The sequence below is a fragment of the Amia ocellicauda genome, chromosome 8, assembly GCF_036373705.1.
Source record: "Amia ocellicauda isolate fAmiCal2 chromosome 8, fAmiCal2.hap1, whole genome shotgun sequence".
Classification (NCBI taxonomy): domain Eukaryota; kingdom Metazoa; phylum Chordata; class Actinopteri; order Amiiformes; family Amiidae; genus Amia; species Amia ocellicauda.
Genome location: NC_089857.1, coordinates 14568660 through 14586261, shown reverse-complemented (window position 1 = coordinate 14586261; position 17602 = coordinate 14568660). Strand labels below are relative to the sequence as shown.

The following is a 17602-nucleotide window of genomic DNA, read 5'->3' as shown; positions in this document are numbered from 1 at the left end:
GGATGGTTATTTAAAAAAAACAAAATCCACGTTGTGTTCGAATCACTCTGTGTCTTTAAGCACACTTTTGTTTTGCCCATTGTACTGAATAGAAACTACAGAGTCATGATATATTATCTTCTGCATATAACCACATAAATATAGGGTTGGTTTCATACAAATTTGGATGAGAATGCGTGCTGTGTTCTGCAATATTTTAAAATAATTTGTTTATGTGAGTGTGGTGTCCCCAAATCATGTTCGATCGGTACATGAAAGGGATGTATTTTATTGCACTCGACATCCAATAAGAGCACTTAAACTGTTTTTATAAATAATCTACTGTTGGCGGAAAAATGACAGTTGTTAAATTTAGAAGGGTTATAATTTTGTCTGTAGTGTCTCATTTGTGATTCAGGTTACTAGAGACTTCAGTCAGCAAGAAAGATGGACTCGTGTGAGTATTTGGTAATTTAAGGTGGTTTTCAGTGGCCATGAGTCTTGTCATGTGGAATACAATCTAATTACAATGAAAATGTTTTTGTCTGTGTGCTTATTTTATGTTTATTGCAGGTTGCGTTTGTGTAGTGCAGATTTCCGTGGTTATGCACAGAGCTGCACAATTCCACAGATCCCACTGTTGGAGCAGTGCAGATCTGCGCTACATGAACATGAACACAAGCGTGAACACAGATCTCAAGCACAGAATTTAGTTAACACAATCACTGTTCACGGTTCACTATTTCACTGTGACACCTTGTGCAAGTCTACAGCAGCAAAACATCAGAAAGAAATTATAAATAACCCAAACAGGTAGCAAAATGTTATGTTGGGTGTGCCAGAGAATGATACACATACCCAAACATGGCCTCAGCAAGCACCTTTTTAAAAATGACACCCACCCATTCAGACTCCCGTGAACACCCACAGATGCACGCAGCCATTGTTGATATGTTAAAATGAACATATCAGACAACCCAGAACCCAAGATAATATTTGTTTATGTACACTTGTTTGGTATCTTTGTTCCAATCAAAACCCTAAGGGGGTGGTAAAAACATGCCATTAGCACAAAATGTAGCCGGCTGATTATCTTTTTTCATACAGATGTCTTTAGATAATTAATTTAATAATTCAAAAACACATGAATATAATAGATAATGACATTTTTAACATTAGTGGTACATGTTTTGGAAGAATTAACTATATATAATGTACATGTAACCCTTATTTATGACATTGTAACTTACACCCCCGTTTATCTTGGAAGATTCAGGGGAAAACTTTCACCACCTGGGAGCCCCTTCAGTAAGCCAAGCTGGCTGCATCAGATGCCATGACACCAGTGAGCTACAGCACGGACTCATGTATCCTCAACTTGCCACACTGCTATTAAACAGAATACATCATTTTGAGAAAATAATAATAAAGAAATAATGTACAAAAAAAAGACATATAGAACATATTTATCTTGGCATTTTGAATTAAATAAAGTACTATTTTCAAAGCTGCTTGCAAATGTCATGCTTTCTTTTTTCTTAAAATAATGCCCTGAAGCTTCAAAATGATACAATTGCATCTGTATTCGCACAGAATATAAATCTTATCAGTTTACATTCACAGTTGTTGTTGTTCTTTTTTTGTCTTATTCACTGAGTCAAAGAATGTTTTGAGCCTGGAACATAAAACATAGCTACAACTGTGCAAGGTAGGATGGAATATTACAAGGTTATCTACAGTTTACACAGTAGGAGCAATCTAGTCTGTAATCCTAACATAAATACTATTTAAGTGCACATATATTTAACAATGCGAAGGCATTTTAAAATAACTGATTTGATTATATCCTTTATAACATATTGTTTGTACCTGTTGCAATACAGTAATTAGACTTTTAGTTGGCAAAAACCTTAGTATTACAATGCTTGTCAGTGCTTTTCTTGGATGCATTAAGATTTTTCTGTCAATGACTGTAACCTGAGATATTTTTTCCTGTACATGTTTACCAAGACATGATATGAATTAACAGGTAACATAATAATTGTATTTAATATAAATATACAATATGCGTTGCAGAATGAACTGCTATAGGAAGTATTTTAATTACCCACCTTTAAATATTAAACCTGATCCTGTGTATAGAAAGAACATAATGAAAGACATTTTCAAAGAGAATATATATTCTGTTCTGCTAGTGTTTTGAGAGGAAGGACAGTCAATAAAGAACCTATTTACAAACAAACCTGCAGTATTTTTGTTTGCTCAAGAAACTGTCTATCTTTTGAAAGGCAGATACAGGAGTCATACAATTACATATCCTATAGCATATTTATTTTTCAATTCCAAAATATGTAATGTGTGATCAAGTGGAAAGTACAGATACGTATGCTCGAAGAGTATATTGATTTGAGACATTCCATTTCTGTCTATTGCCTAGAATTGCACTGCATATCAGGCTGTATCAGAAATCTCTGAAATACATGTTTTAGCAAAGGGTAAAACTAATAATATTTCAAGACTTACATAAACGTCCTCTAATGCATTACAAGATATGAGTAATAGAAATCTTTACAAGTAGTAATACATAAGCGTAACTTGTTTAACATGCTGCAAATGACTTCCCTTGAAATGGTTATACTCTAAACAAATACGGCATTATGCTGCCTGTTTTTAATAACGTACCTCATCTGATTTTATGCAGATTGTCTCAGTTTTTATAGCATTTTTTTCTTTACCTGAAAATTCCTTTGTGCTGTTTTTTTATGTTACTTCTTAATAATATTGTATTTTAATAACAGTTACATTTTTTTGACAGTTTCCAGCAAAATATCTCCTTTCCCAGAATGTGTAGACTCTAAAATCTCATTGGATTGGTCACTAAAACAGTAATAGCCACAATTGCAAGATGTTTCTAAAAAAGCTTTCGGGAAAATTGGACATTTTGTTCTCAGAAAAAGGGATGAACACAGAAACATTTTAATACTCTAAACACCACACTAGTTGGACTTGCCCATTAAAGAAGTGGTTATATTTTTTAACTATTTATTGCAGAGGTTCTCTGCACATTAATTTGGGTGGTCCAGATGGTGTGATAAGAAATCTGTTTATTTGAAAAGTACTTGAATTCTTTTCATTTTTCATCTTCCAGTTGCACCCAGAGAGGCATACATTTATAAATGTGTTTTTACAACAGCTCTGGGACTCTTGGGACGTCAGAGTACATGGGTTTTCTTCACTATTTAAGGCCCTGTTTTCATAGAGCATTGTGGACACTCCAGCTGGAAAAAGAAAAGTGATCTTGGTGGAATCTTGAATACTTTTGACTTCCACGCCCTTCTGACATCCAAATCATGCAGTATACAGCTTGAGTAACACTGACCATGCGATTAAAATTAAAATTGTCTAACCAGAGAATCATAAAACTGAAGACAAATAACAATAATTGTATTGGAATTAAGCTAAACATGGTGTTATGAGAATTGGTTGTTTATCTCTACTTGTTAAATCTGCAAAATATTTGTTTTTGTTTTTACTCATCATATTAAAGGTTTAATACACATTTTATGGGTGTATCTGTTATTCTGTGTGACAAAAAATACATTTATTTCAATACTTTTTTAATATGACCTTTTCTGCTATAAAGAATGTTCTTGCATCTAAGATAATACGTAATCGGTTGTATCTGATCTGCATTGTGCAGGCAATGACTTACACACAGAAGATACAAAATATATACTTCTCTCATAATCCCAGTTCACCTTAGCTTCTTCTCTACAGGCATTCATTTTTGTGCAGACAACAATACACCGAACATTAAATACTTCCTTTCCCACCTGATCTTCACTTCAAGCAGAAGTAAGGATGGATCAATAGCATACAATCAATCAATCTTTGATTTGTTGCAATTAAACAGAAAAACAGCTAGTGCAGCAATTACATCCTGTCTTTACCCTCCCATGTACTATTTGCAAAATTAAGAATTTTATGCCTGAGGTTGTTGAAAGCAAATTACCTGTGACTTTAAAGGGGAATCGTTTGAATGAATCATCTGACATATCTAGGATTTGAATCATGATTAATTCAAAATCTGAAAGGTCTGTGAAAATACTTTGAAGTCCTGAACTGTCTAGAGTCATAGCAGAGATCACTTGTAAATACAAAGTTATGAACAGAAGGAGAAAGAAGGAAGATTACAGTGTCATGTTTGTATCATATTGTTATTTAATCTATTTGTCTAAACTGTCAGCTTAAGTACATGTGTATGCATAGGCAATTGTGTGGTAATAACATAGGTATAACATACATCATAAACACAGCAACTCATACTTGTTGATATTTGTTAAGTAACTTATGATAATAATTGTAATAATAATATTGCTCAGTCCTAGTAAATTTCTATCAGGACTGTTTACAAGTGAATTCAACTTGCAATATGTAATGTGTGCTCCTTGGATTTCAGAGTGTAAGCATTTTTGTAAATAAATCTTTTGTTACTTTGTTTTATTGTGCTTGACTTTCTAGATTTACGTTTTTATTGAACAAGAGAAATCAATTGAAAGTGTATTTGTAGCAGCTCAAATAGAACAGAATACCATTACAACACTTGTTTATCAATGTAGGTTATTTAGCTTGTACATTAAATGCATGAAGAGCCAATTAAACAACATATAATTAAAGTATACTATTTCCAGTTTCGCAATCATTGTATCAAGTTTAAAATTAAGCATGATTATAAAAAAGACAATTGGATACATTTCCTAAATGACCCTCCCTCTGCTTCATGAATAATCAAGAGAACAGCTCTTTCAACTTCAAGACCTTGATAAAAAGGACCATTAGATTGCCTTCATCTTTTACAGGCCAGTTAGTGGATTGCAGCACTTAGGCAGGGATCACTTCAAAGCTTCAACCCACGCACCAGTTGCAAATTTAAAAAAACAGAAATAGATGACAAGTTTACCTTCAGTAGAAAGCTCTCAGAAAGAAAAAGCCTTCATGAAGTTCAAGATTTTTTTTAAACTTCTGTTGTCGCATATGAAAAGATTGTGTTTTGTTTATTAATGTAGTCATATTCAAATTCAGTCCTGCCTATTTTGTCAAATTTTGTTAAATTACCTATAACCATGGAATGGGTTCCATGAATGTCTCAAATGATGAGGCAATAATAGTATTCAGTTGTTTATTCAGGCATGTGTTTAAATTAAGTAAATTAATGATGCTTTGTTCTCAGTTTTGCCTCCAGCCTTGCTTTTAACTCTTGCCATATGTGTTCAGATAAGGTGACTGGGATGGCTATAAATTAAAAATGGAAACACTCATGCACTAAAATCTCAGCCAAGGCAGAAGGGAACAAAACAGGAAAAAGGAGGGACTTGTGGCTTGACTCATTGTATTTACGGGTTAGTAATTCAGCTGCTAGCAACACATGGCAGTCACCTATGACTATGACTTACCAATTCCTGTAGGGAAGAAGTTTACGTCTGTGTGAAATCACTGACTCGAAGCACATTACAAAAGTGTCCTATTGCATTTTTACTTGAATGTTTATCACAAAAGGGATAAAGGCAAACATGTATTTTGTAAATTTGTTTCCTATAGCAACAGGGGCCACATGTACATTTTTGGAATGGTGTATTGACTAATACAAGATGCTTCCCCAAAGCTGTCAATACCATGGTCACAGCAAGAAAACTAACTCAACTTGTCATATCTCACTCTATAGTACAGAATTAAACACCATGTGGAGGTCAATTATAGTGTTTTATTAATCTTTAAATGCTTCAGTTGTATCAAAAACATTGAAGAATTGAAACACTTGAATTTTCCTTTGCTGTTCTAATAATTAAAAGAGGGCATTTGATATCCCACTTTTATTTACATTTCTTTATATCCTGAACATTAGTAGTATGTTACCCAAACATTAGGGCAGGGTGCACTACTGTGGATGAATAGTTAGGGCTCTGAATGTATAAATTGAGGGTCATAGGGTCACATTTTAGGTGAGATGTTGTTGTACCCTTGAGCCTGATTGCTCTTGTAATCTACAAATTGTATAAACAGGGGTCCATGTAAGTGCCTTTACATAGAAGCATCAGCCAATTAAATATGTATTTAAAAATGGAAATTAATAATCAAGTCGAGAATATTTAAAAAAAAGTGTCCTCTTCAGGAGATATTACTGTCCCCAAATCAATCAACCTCTCTCAGCTTCAAATCCCTATTCATGCTAAATTACTTATATATTGAACAAAACATAGCTCTGACTTCTCGGTTAATTCAATTAGAATAGTAGCTCTCTGGCTGCAACATTTAAATGTTTAAATTACACATCCAAGTAAGCAAGATTAATTAATATGATAATTCAAAAGATCAAAGAGTCAAATATTTTCCACTGCTTGCACAAGCAATGTTTTTCTAACTTGATGAAAATAAAAATACTTTAGATTCCATTTGGTAAAGCTCTCTATTGCATGTGACATGACATCCAGAAATTAACTGCATTTGTGTTAAAATAAATACATAAAAAATGTCTTCACAAGGAAAACAGCCAGGGGATTTGAGGGAGAACTGTGCTGCTTTTAAAAACAATAGTTAATATTGATTGTGTTTTGTTTGACTATGTTAGTGAATTAAAGGAGAATATATGAAACAAAATCTTGGTAGCAGTTTGAAAGAAAAATAAGAATTCATATAAATGTGAAACGATTTGTGAAATGCATGTGCTTATAGTACCTGTTCTCAGGTAATAAATAACTCAAACATAATCAATGATTTAATAGTAACACTGCTAGTAGAATAATTATTAAAAGGATATTTACATATTTATTTCATTTAAATGTTTGCAGTTTATTTCTGGTGTATCGATTTATTTTACTCATGAGCTTTTACTGTAGGATTTCTGTTGCCTGCCATACTGAGCACTGATACTAATGAACTTAGACCATCCCACTTAATTAAGGAGAGTCTCCAGACTATTCAACTATAATTATATATGTCACCAATTTATATAATCAAAACTACATGTGCATATTTAGTAAGAAGAATCCATGCCTTTACATCAGTCACGCACAATATTAGACAACATACTATCAGAAGGTCAGTCTGTCTTCTTGAAGAAGGCTTGAGCATCAGCCTGCGGTGTACCTTGACTTCACTTGAGCTACACTGTTTGGACCAGCAGCTATATTTATTTTCCAGAAGTAAGGGATTAATGTGCCTTCCCTGCAGCTAACAACTTTACATAGTTGTATTCTATCAAGACTTCTATGTTTGTCAAGCAGTGACAGTGACAGTGACTGCTGGGATAAAGAGAAAAAATGCCTCTTGTAGATTTGTATTGACCCCTACAGTAAGCATGTTAGGGGAATAACTCAAAGCAGGACATCTCATATATTTGAATGTCTGTTCAATACAATGTGCATTAATAGACTGATAAGTTCACACTTGTTCCTAATTAGTTATTATAGAGTTGAAATCTACTACTGTTTAAACTAATTTGAAAATGATTTTAGTCCATTATGTGCAATTGTTTTATTTTTTTAATTAACAAAATATGCATTCTATTCTTAGGAACTACTAAATAAATATTTAAAAATTAATTTAATTAATCAAAATAAATACATATTTTTAAGCATTGTTTCATTTTGTAAACCAAAACATACGTATTTTTTAAAGGGGTTTAAAATCTATGTTCATCTATGTTTGGTCTACAAATCTATGTTTATGTTCAATGAAAGCTAATGTTGTATTTCTGAAAAAATAATCTTGTAAGGCAACCAGCTCACAGGAGAGACCATGAAGTTAATATTTCATGTGTATGAAGAGTGGTCTGTCACTTTAAATGTGTTTTTTCCTACAATATTTTGTTAACTAACACATTTATATTACAAAGAGGCAGGGGTGTAAAGTAATGAAGTACAAATACTTTGTTCCTGTACTTAAGTACGTTTTTCGAGTATGTGTGCTTTGTGGCTACTTTTCCTTTTACTCCACTACACTTATGAACAAAATAATGTACTTTTTACAACACTACATTACATACAGACGACTCATTACTGTCACTCACTTCTAGTAGGTCATTAATATGAATATTAAACCATACATCCCCTCCAGACCACTGCGCTCCTCCAGTGCCAGAAGACTAACTCTGCCTCCTCTCCACTCTCCTTCCTCCAGAGCCGCTCCTTCTCATCCCTGGCCCCTAAATGGTGGAACAACCTGCCCACCGAAGTCAAAACAGCAGAGTCCTTGACCTCAATACTGCGCTTACTCAAGACGCATCTCTTCCGACAGTACTTGTAATATTAGCCCTCTATCCCTGCTAGATAGCACTTTATACAGCAATTTATAGTGCAATATTAAGAATTGTTTTTAACTTGTTTTTTTTTTTTTAATAAACTTATTTTATATTTGGATACTTTTAGCACAACAGACTATTTTAAACCTAATATTTTATCTCTAAAGATCATCCTGTTTAGTGGTGGGAGCTGGTATTGCAGTTTCCTATTTATTCATATTCATATTATTATTAGTATTAGTATTATTTAGGTGTATTTATTATAGACTAATGTTCATATGGTTTTACTTGGTTATTCTAAGTTAATAGTTCTAGTTGGTTTGGTTTATGTGTGATATTGGAGTGGTATATGAGTTTTTTGGGAGAGCACAGCTACACCCCTTTTGCATAGTTGTGATTTTTAACAATTAAAGAAGGTTTCTGTAATTGTCTGTCTTGGGTTTTATTGTGAGGAAATTGTGAACACCAATCTGATAAAAATATTGTATGTGGAACACACATAGATAACTGAATTTCTATAGCCCTGACCTTCGGGTTGAGGTGTTACAACTTGGCGTAGTCTGCTAGGATTGGGTTTGGTGTTGCATTTTCTTTGAAATTAAGCCCGTGGAAGGTTCTGAAGGACAAATGAATTCCACATTAATGTTTCATCCCTGGACGGGACCCTTGTGGGTAAAGTGTACTGGTAATGGTGAAATAACAGTACAAGAGTGGGAAGAGAAGTTAAAATGTATGTTTCGTATGTATCAAGTGTCTGAAAGTGCACAGCTTGATTGGGGGTTGGGCTTTCTAGAAGGGGAGGCTAAGAGGGAGATTGCTGTTCTCTCAGAGAGGGACTGCAGTAGTGCCAAAGAAGTTTCTGTACATTTAAAAGAGCTTTATGGAAATCGTGCCCCTGCCTCTGTTGTTCGCTCTCTGTTTTTCAACTGCAGACAGAAGGCTGAAGAGAGTGTCCAAAAGTTCGCCCTGCGTCTGCAAGAGGGTTGTGAGTAGATGATGCCCGAGATGCAAAGACTATGCGCAATGAGGATCGGCTCCTGTGGGAACAATTTTTAGCAGGACTGCGAGAGGTAAGCTTGCGGCGAGAGCTGTTGGCTTGTGTTGCCCGGAACGATGACCGTACTTTTACTGAAGTAAAGAAGGAGGCTGTGATGAGGGCAGAACTGGAGGAGGGATCTGGATTTAGCTGTGCCTCTACTGATGTGGCAACTAGAAGCAGACCGTGGGATGAGGATCTGCAAACTCTTAAGCGAGAGCTGAGGACTGAGTTAGCGAAGGAATTGGAGGACAAGGTTGGTGGTCTGTCCCAAACTTTATTACAGGGGATTAGAGCTGACATTCAACAATTAGGAGTTGGCAGGTGCTCTGGGAGTTCCTCTTTACCTCCTGCTTACACCTCTCCAACCCCTAGACAAGCAGGTTATGATGGGACTGGACGCCCCATTTGTCATGTATGTAAGAAGGCGGGTCATATTGCTCGCTATTGCCAACAACAATCATCCCAGCCAGCAAACTAGTGCGTCCTGCTGTTGTGGATCAGACTGTGGGAAGTGCTGCATTAGATCCCTTAAAACCCTTGTGGCCCTTAAAACATGCAAATGTGAAACGTGTATATTTAATTAACAGTACAAAACCTGCAGTGGTCTGAGACCGGTACACTAGCTATCTAATCAGATGATAAATGAAATGTGTTATGTGCTTGTAATGTAGTATCACATGTGCATCTGCAGAACATGTTTAAAACGTGTTTTGCATCAGAACTTTTGAATGCAAGTTATGTTTCCTAGTAATGTTTCAAATGTAGACGTTCAAATGAAACTGCCATGAAAAGTGCATGTAGTTTTAATAGATGCTTTGGCTTATAACAGTACAGCTAATAGAATCATTGTGAAACTGATCTACAGTTAAGTTAGGTAGCTAGCGATCTTGTCTTGGCTAGTGTCACTTGCTGGTTTCTCTACTCTATCCCTAAACTTATACAGTTTTAATCGTGCAGTTTACTGTTGATGCTAAATAGCTTGCTAGTTAGATAGGTAAGTGAAGGGAGCAGCGTTGCACAGTGGTTTGCATTTCGAGGCAGCTGTTGCAACAATCGCTACATGCAAAATTTTTTCAAACTTACAACATTTCCCCCAGGCTTTAGTTTTAACATGTAGGGCTAGATTACCTGTTGTCTGTTATTACAGATATTTTGTAGTTAATGTATCAGTGAATTTGTCTTTGATGGATTAAACTTGGCCACCTATTGTAAATCTATGTAATTGAAGATGCTGTTTGAAATTTTGATATCACATATTTGAAATATACCCATTGTTTATTAATACACAATTACTAAAGCTTTATGAAGGGTCAACAAAGAAAATATGAACCTATCCTCTTATTCCTTATTTATCGAAGGCTCCTAAGTGATAAGGCTTCAAAGTTTTTGTTAAAGTAACTGAATAGTTATAACTTGAATATTAAAGCTGTGTGATAGAAATTGTCTATTGCATTTGAAAATATGTACTGCAATTTGCACAATTGTTACTTTTCCCTTTGTGACGTGTTATGAAGAAATTATGTGTGTAAATCTAACTTCCTTTTTTGCAGGACCTCCAGTGCAACCTATGCAAGTTTTAAAAGCCTAATCAAGAGGTGCTCTTCAAACACTACAGAATATGTCAGGGACAACAGAAAATAAATGACCCCTGCTTCTACCCAGATTGCATCTGCTCCTTCTGGACTTCAGGTACTTTAAAATCTCACCTTACACGATTACATGCAAGGACAGTAAGTCAAGAAAACTCAACATTTGTATTGTGGGCTATGCAACTTTAAAACATTTTTAATGAGAGACAGTTTGTTGGACATATTGGACGGCACATTTTCACAACTGATACAGAAGGCACACAGATGGGTGTACCAGCTAACCTGTACCAGGCTGGCTCAGATAAAATAATCCTTCCCAGCACATTTCCATCAAACCAGAGACAATTTGTGGCCAGGCCGGAACACTTTGGTTTGGATTAGCTGTGTGAAAAGGTTATTTCTGTCTTTTTTCCAGGGCACTTTAGTAGTATATTCTACGCAATATTGTTCAAAAATGCTGTCAGTGAGCTATTTGAATGCAAACGTGGATTGTCCTCCACTTTTATAGATCTCCACATCGATAATTGTCTGTGTGGATCCAAGTGGGAACTATAACCTTTTTTTTTCCACCCCATGCTATTAATGCATACATATATCTCCAATCAATACCATCTCAGTACATGAATTGATTGTAGTACATGATTGATTTTGATATTTACTTATTCCACAAATTCCACTCTGTTCTTCCCTGTTGTCCCCAGGACACTGACCCCAAGGAGAGCTGCACCAAAGGCATCAAGGTTGGCATCCTCACAGCCATCGAGGATGATCGTAGCCCTCCAACTCATTTCCAACAGTCACGAGTGTCGCCACTGTGTTAGAAGAAGCTGTTGTATTTTAAGATGTCCGTGATTTGCCTACTCCATTTGCTGTGCTGTTTGGGCTTCTCTACACTCTGAACATTGATTTCCCAAAATAACTGAAATATGCTTTTGAGGTGATTTTTGGTCTTGATAGACCTTGGCTCTCAGTGCTCTGCTAGGCTGCAGTCTCTCACAACCAAGCTCTTGCTGTGAGGATAACCTCCACCCACAGAAGTCTTGATATCTCATAAATTACATAATCAAGTGAGGTGTGATCAACATCATGCATGAGATTGACAAAGTTTTAGTTAATCAAGTTTTCTTCATATTAAGACCTCTGAGCACTGTAGTAAAAAAATATGTATAGGCTGTACAGAATCACTTGGATGTGCAAACCAAATATTTCAGTTTAAATAAGTCTGACAAACATCATGTTGGGTTTGACCAAGTTTTTGGTTTGTTTTATGTGTACCAAATAACATTTCTACTTATTTTGGGTTGTAAATAGGATATACAGAACCTCTTGGATGTGCAAACAGCGTGTTTAATTTAATGTATGTGTGACAAACATCTTTTTTTTTTTCTGGGTATGAAAGATTATCGGAGCACTGTAGTGGACTTACTTATGTTCAGCCTCTACCCTATATCCATTCAGTACATTAGAAAATAGATATTTTATTTTCAGAAATGTTATTTAGAGCCACTTTGATGTGCAAACCAAATGTTTACAAGTGTTCAAAATGGACTCATCAAGTCCTGTTTTTAATTATCTAATAAAACACCCTCCCCTCCTTTCTTCACCTTCTAGAAGTAATCACTCCTCTAACATAACATGATTGAGAGGAATGCATTAGTAAAGCTGTTTTGACCTGTCCACTGTTAGATCAGTCATTTCAAGGAAGGGGGGGGAGACGGATGTTTTGTAATTCATGCATGTAAGGGTTAAAGCACAGGCTACAGTGTTCTCTTTTGAATAGGATTTTAGAACATAAGAACATAAGAAAGTTTTCAAACGAGAGGAGGCCATTCGACCCATCGTACTCATTTGGTGTCCATTAATATCTAAGTGATCCAAGGATCCTATCCAGTCTATTTTTAAATGTTCCCAAAGATTCAGCTTCTACCACATCGCTGGGTAGTTTGTTCAGATTGTGACGACTCTCTGTGTAAAGAAGTGTCTCCTGTTTTCCGTTTTGAATGCCTTGATGTGGTCGATGCCTTTCATGATTTTGAAGACTTGGATCAAGTCCCCAAGTAGTCTCCTCTGTTCCAGGGTGAAAAGGTTCAGTTCCCTCAGTCTCTCAGTAGGACTTTCCCTTCACACCTGGAATAAGTCTGGTTGCTCTCCTCTGAACTGCCTCTAAAGCAGCGATATCTTTCTTGAAGTGTGGAGCCCAGAACTGTCCACAGTATCCAGATGAGCTCTAACTAGCGCATTGTACAGTCTGAACATCACTGCCCTTGTTCTCAATTCTACACTTTTGACTATATACCCTAGCATCCTGTTTGCCTTTTTTATTGCTTCCCCACATTGTTTGGATGGAGAAAGTGAGGAGTCCACATTGACTCCTAGGTCTTTCTCATGCGATACTTCATCTAGATCTTTACCTCCCACAGTGTAATTATAGTGGACATTTTTGTTACCTGCATGTATTACCTTGCACTTGTCCACATTGAATTTCATTGGCCAGGTGTCGCCCTCAACTGAATATTATCTAAGTCCCACTGAATAGCCTGTGCTGCCGAGATTGTATCTGCTGAGCCACCTATTTTAGTATCATCTGCAAATTTGACAAGTTTGCTAACTATCCCAGAGTCCAGATCATTAATATAGATTAGAAAAAGCAAAGGCCCTAATACTGATCCCTGTGGAACTCCACTAACAACCTCACTCCAGTTAGAAGCAACTCCTCTAATCGATACCCTCTGTTTCCTATACATCAACCAGTTCATAATCCATCTACTTACATTACCCTGAATGCCTACAGATTCCAATTTGAGGATCAGTCTTTGGTGTGGAACCTTATTAAAAGCTTTTTATTTTGTGGCTGTTAAGCTACCAATGTTTGTATGACACTCAAGTGCATGAAATGTTTGTTGCATTTCAAACACTGTTTACATCAACATTTTATTGGAAGTGAACAAGAAAGTCTTCTGTCCTTAATGCAATGAAGTGAGAATATACAGTATGTTGAACAAAATGGCATCAGCTCATAATATTAAGGCAACCAGCTGCACAGCCTTTCTAAGTAAACTCAGCTTGTTTGTACAAGTTCTATTCACGCCTACTTAAAATCAGTGCAATGTTTAAAACAAATTGTCAAGACAACCCAGGAATTCAAGTCCTCCTAATATAAACCTTTAAGTCCTTGCAATGTTTAATCTTATGTTAATTCAACTTAGAAATGTAATTACTCATAGCAATAGAAATACCTTTTGCTGGGCAAGAAATCTTGAGATGAAAGAAATCAGGAATTCTAGTTTGTTCAACATTGTGCCCAAACGTTGACTTTACTGTGCAGCTAGTTGCCTTAAGATTTTAACTTTATTCAACTTCCAATTTTTTACAGTCAATTATTTTGTTTGATTTCGTTCACTAATTGTTTGATGGTCCACATGTGTTTTCTTATTGGTACTCTCCTCCACAGCTAAAATCTTCTTTCAGTTCTGGCGGAGACAAAGTCCCTCTGAGAAGGTGGTGTCCTGGAGTTGGGATGGGGCTGCCTGGGGTGGCGTCGTCATTCTTTGTTCCAGAGTTGGCATCTCTCCAGTGGCAGTTAATACCAGTCTGCGACAAAGTCAAACTCCTGGAACAAGTCCTACTCCTCCGGGCTGAGGACCCTGGAGCCAAGACTGAGGTCTGGGGCTTCAGATGTTAATTCATCGCCCATATCCTTGTGCTCTCTGATGTTGGGCACAAATGGAGGCGTTACCCTCTGTGCCTCCAGGCCAGGCCAGTCCACGCTCCTGAAGAAGGCGTGCTGCATCACTTCTTGGGTGCCTCGCTCTCCGGCCCCGAGCGGCCAAGCAGGATTCTTGCTCATCAGCCTTGTCATGACGGAGACTGCTTCTTTTGACAGGTGCTGGGGGAATGGCACTGGATCATTCAGGATACTCTCGTACAGATCCCGCTCATTGGCTCCGGCAAAAGGACACTCGCCAACCATCATCTCAAAGAGCAGGACCCCCAGTGCCCACCAATCAACTGCATGGGTGTAGGACTCCTCCGACAGGACTTCTGGAGCGAGGAAGTCAGGAGTCCCGCAGAATGAACTCGTCCGGTCACCTACACCCATATCTTCCTTGCACAGACCAAAGTCCGCAATCTTCACGAAGCCTCGTCTGTCCATCAGCAGGTTGGGCAGCTTCAGATCCCTGTGTGCAATGTTGTGCCTGTGCAGGAAATCCACCCCCAGCACCACACAAGCAGCACTGAATACAGCCCGGGGCTCCGAGATCGCTTCTCCGTCCAACGTGAGGTCTCCCCCTGCGACGTACTTCATAATGAAGACCAAGTGCTCCTCAGTCTGGAAGGATCCGTAGAAGTTCACCAAGAAAGGGTGGTGCACGCTGCTCACAGTCTGTAAGACGCTCCTCTCACACATGAGGCTTCTAACATCTTGACTGTCAACAACCCCTCTTTTTTGAATGGCCTTGAGGGCAAATCTTTGTGTGGTTCTTCTTGACTCCGCAAACAGCACCTTTCCAAATGCGCCGCGCCCTAGAACAGAAACACATTTGAAATCCTCCAGACAGCAATGAGATTGCCCTGTCACATCTGGCTGTGGGAGTTTTGGGTCTAAACCGTCTTTGAGAAGCTTCTCCAGATCAGTGACCAAAGCCTGCAGGAATGGATCTTGTTTTCTCATCGCATTGTCTGTAGTCCCGCAGAAACTGTCTAAACCACTGAATGATGGGCAGTGGCGTGGTTTCCCAACACGCAAACCATGCAGTTGCGTGGGGCCCCGAGGGGCTAGGGGCCCTCCTGATGCCTAGTAGCAGTGTTACGTTACAAGCTGAATTGTAACATACAACAAATTACTTATTTTCTCAGATGAAATATAATGTATTGTTAATACCGCCTTTTATTATTAATGTAGCGATTCTGAAGCCTGTCTGTGTGGTGCTACCGTAAGGCCTCTGCATTGTGGCGCAGGAAACCCGGGCTCAAGTCTCACTGTGGCCCTTCAATGAGCAGTTTGTGAGTTTCATTTTAAGTTAGAATCGTCATAGCCTATTATACCAGAAAATATATTTGGACATTTTTCATTTATTTTTTTACATTGTGGGCTGTTTTTGTTTCAGTATTTGTTATGCTAAGAAGTGTGTTTGTATTCATAGCTCTGCAGTCACATTAACTCAGTTTCATAGGAAGCTGCTCAGGTACAACCATGTAGCCCGAGTTATCGATACAAAGCGCTGAGATTAAAGAGCTGCCATGGCTAACTGTATGATTTCATTAAAGGCTGTTTTGGACCCGTGTAGGACATTAAGAAGTATTCAATCTAAATCAAATGAGACAGTAAGTGATCAGGTTTTATTTATGTAGCTGCTGAATTGAATACCTACTGTATCTGTTATGTATTATTTATTATAGCGCTGTTTGTTTTCAGCACAGCTTAAGTAGTGATTTCCAAAAGATAACTTGACAGTGTTTTGTCAGTGACCTTATTGTTTGTGATAGAAAAGCTTGGGATGAAATGTGTGTGGCAAATTGACGGGATACCATTATGCTCCATTCAAGAAGTGTTTTTTTAAACGAATAGTGCACACTGCAGCTCCAATCCTCGTTAAAGCCAGGCAGTCATGTCGGTGTTTGTGGCACAGGACCACCACACACAACTTCACTGAAATCACACGTGTAAAATGTCAAAACAACAATGAAACGGATTCATTTATATATAGTTCTTTAAAATATATATTTTAATCTAAAGAGTGTATTTCAAATGCTCCTTTTAAAGTCGGGATTTTAAGTCGGAAACTTAAAAACTTGCACATCCGTCTTTTAAATATTGATTTTATTCAGTTTGTGTTGTGTATTTATTAATACTACTTTTATTTTGTGTTTGTGTAGTAACTAGTTCTACAGTTTGGTTGAACAATACAACAGAATAGCGGAACAAAGGCCCTGAATTCCGCGATTCTGTCAGTGTCTCCGCAACCCGGATTTCATAGCGCCCTACACACCCCATCTGCACGCCTATCTATTTACAAACGCCATTTCATTGAGCCTCATGGCACATTTGAGCCACCGTGTTTGCTTTCCGCGATTGGAAATGCATGGTGTTGGATGGGGAAGTGTTATTTCGGTAATAGCAGCTGTTTTGTGTTGCAGTAGATCGGTGGGTATTGTGCATGTCGCTGTAGTGTTGTCATAACGTGTTTCTTCGAGCCGGTTATGAAGTGTCCATGTTGGGAAGTGGGGCAGTGACTGTATTGTTGTGCAGGTGCCCCGCATTGCCCTAAAATAAGCATTTGTGTGTAATTGTACTATCGATTATTGGACATCCTGTGTTATCATCGACCGAGAGTAGTTGTGCCCCTCAGTCGTGTCTGATGCCCCTTGCGAGTTCATCCTGCCGCCGGGCCGGACAGAGGTCAGCTCCACTCTCCCTAATGAACAGGTTCATACAATGATAAGAGTCGCATCCTTCTCGCTCGTCCTGCTCAGACAGGAATATAAAGTGCTGGTTGTGTTTCAGCAGGAGCCCCACACTGCTTTAAATGAGCAGCCTGCTGAGATATAAACGGGCTGCTTTACATCACTGCGCCGCGACGGGAAACTATCTGACCAATCAGAAGTGACGCCAACCCACGAAGAAACACGCACCGTATACGCATGCGCCCCATGACAAACAGCGTGGACGACGAGAAGATAATGAGCCACAGCGATATC

General features: G+C 37.7%; 1 pseudogene; it reads right to left on the bottom strand.

Moving 5' to 3' along the window:
* Positions 1-14483: 14483 nt before the first annotated feature.
* On the bottom strand, positions 14484-15575 carry LOC136755208 (serine/threonine-protein kinase N2-like; annotated as a pseudogene).
* Positions 15576-17602: the final 2027 nt, after the last annotated feature.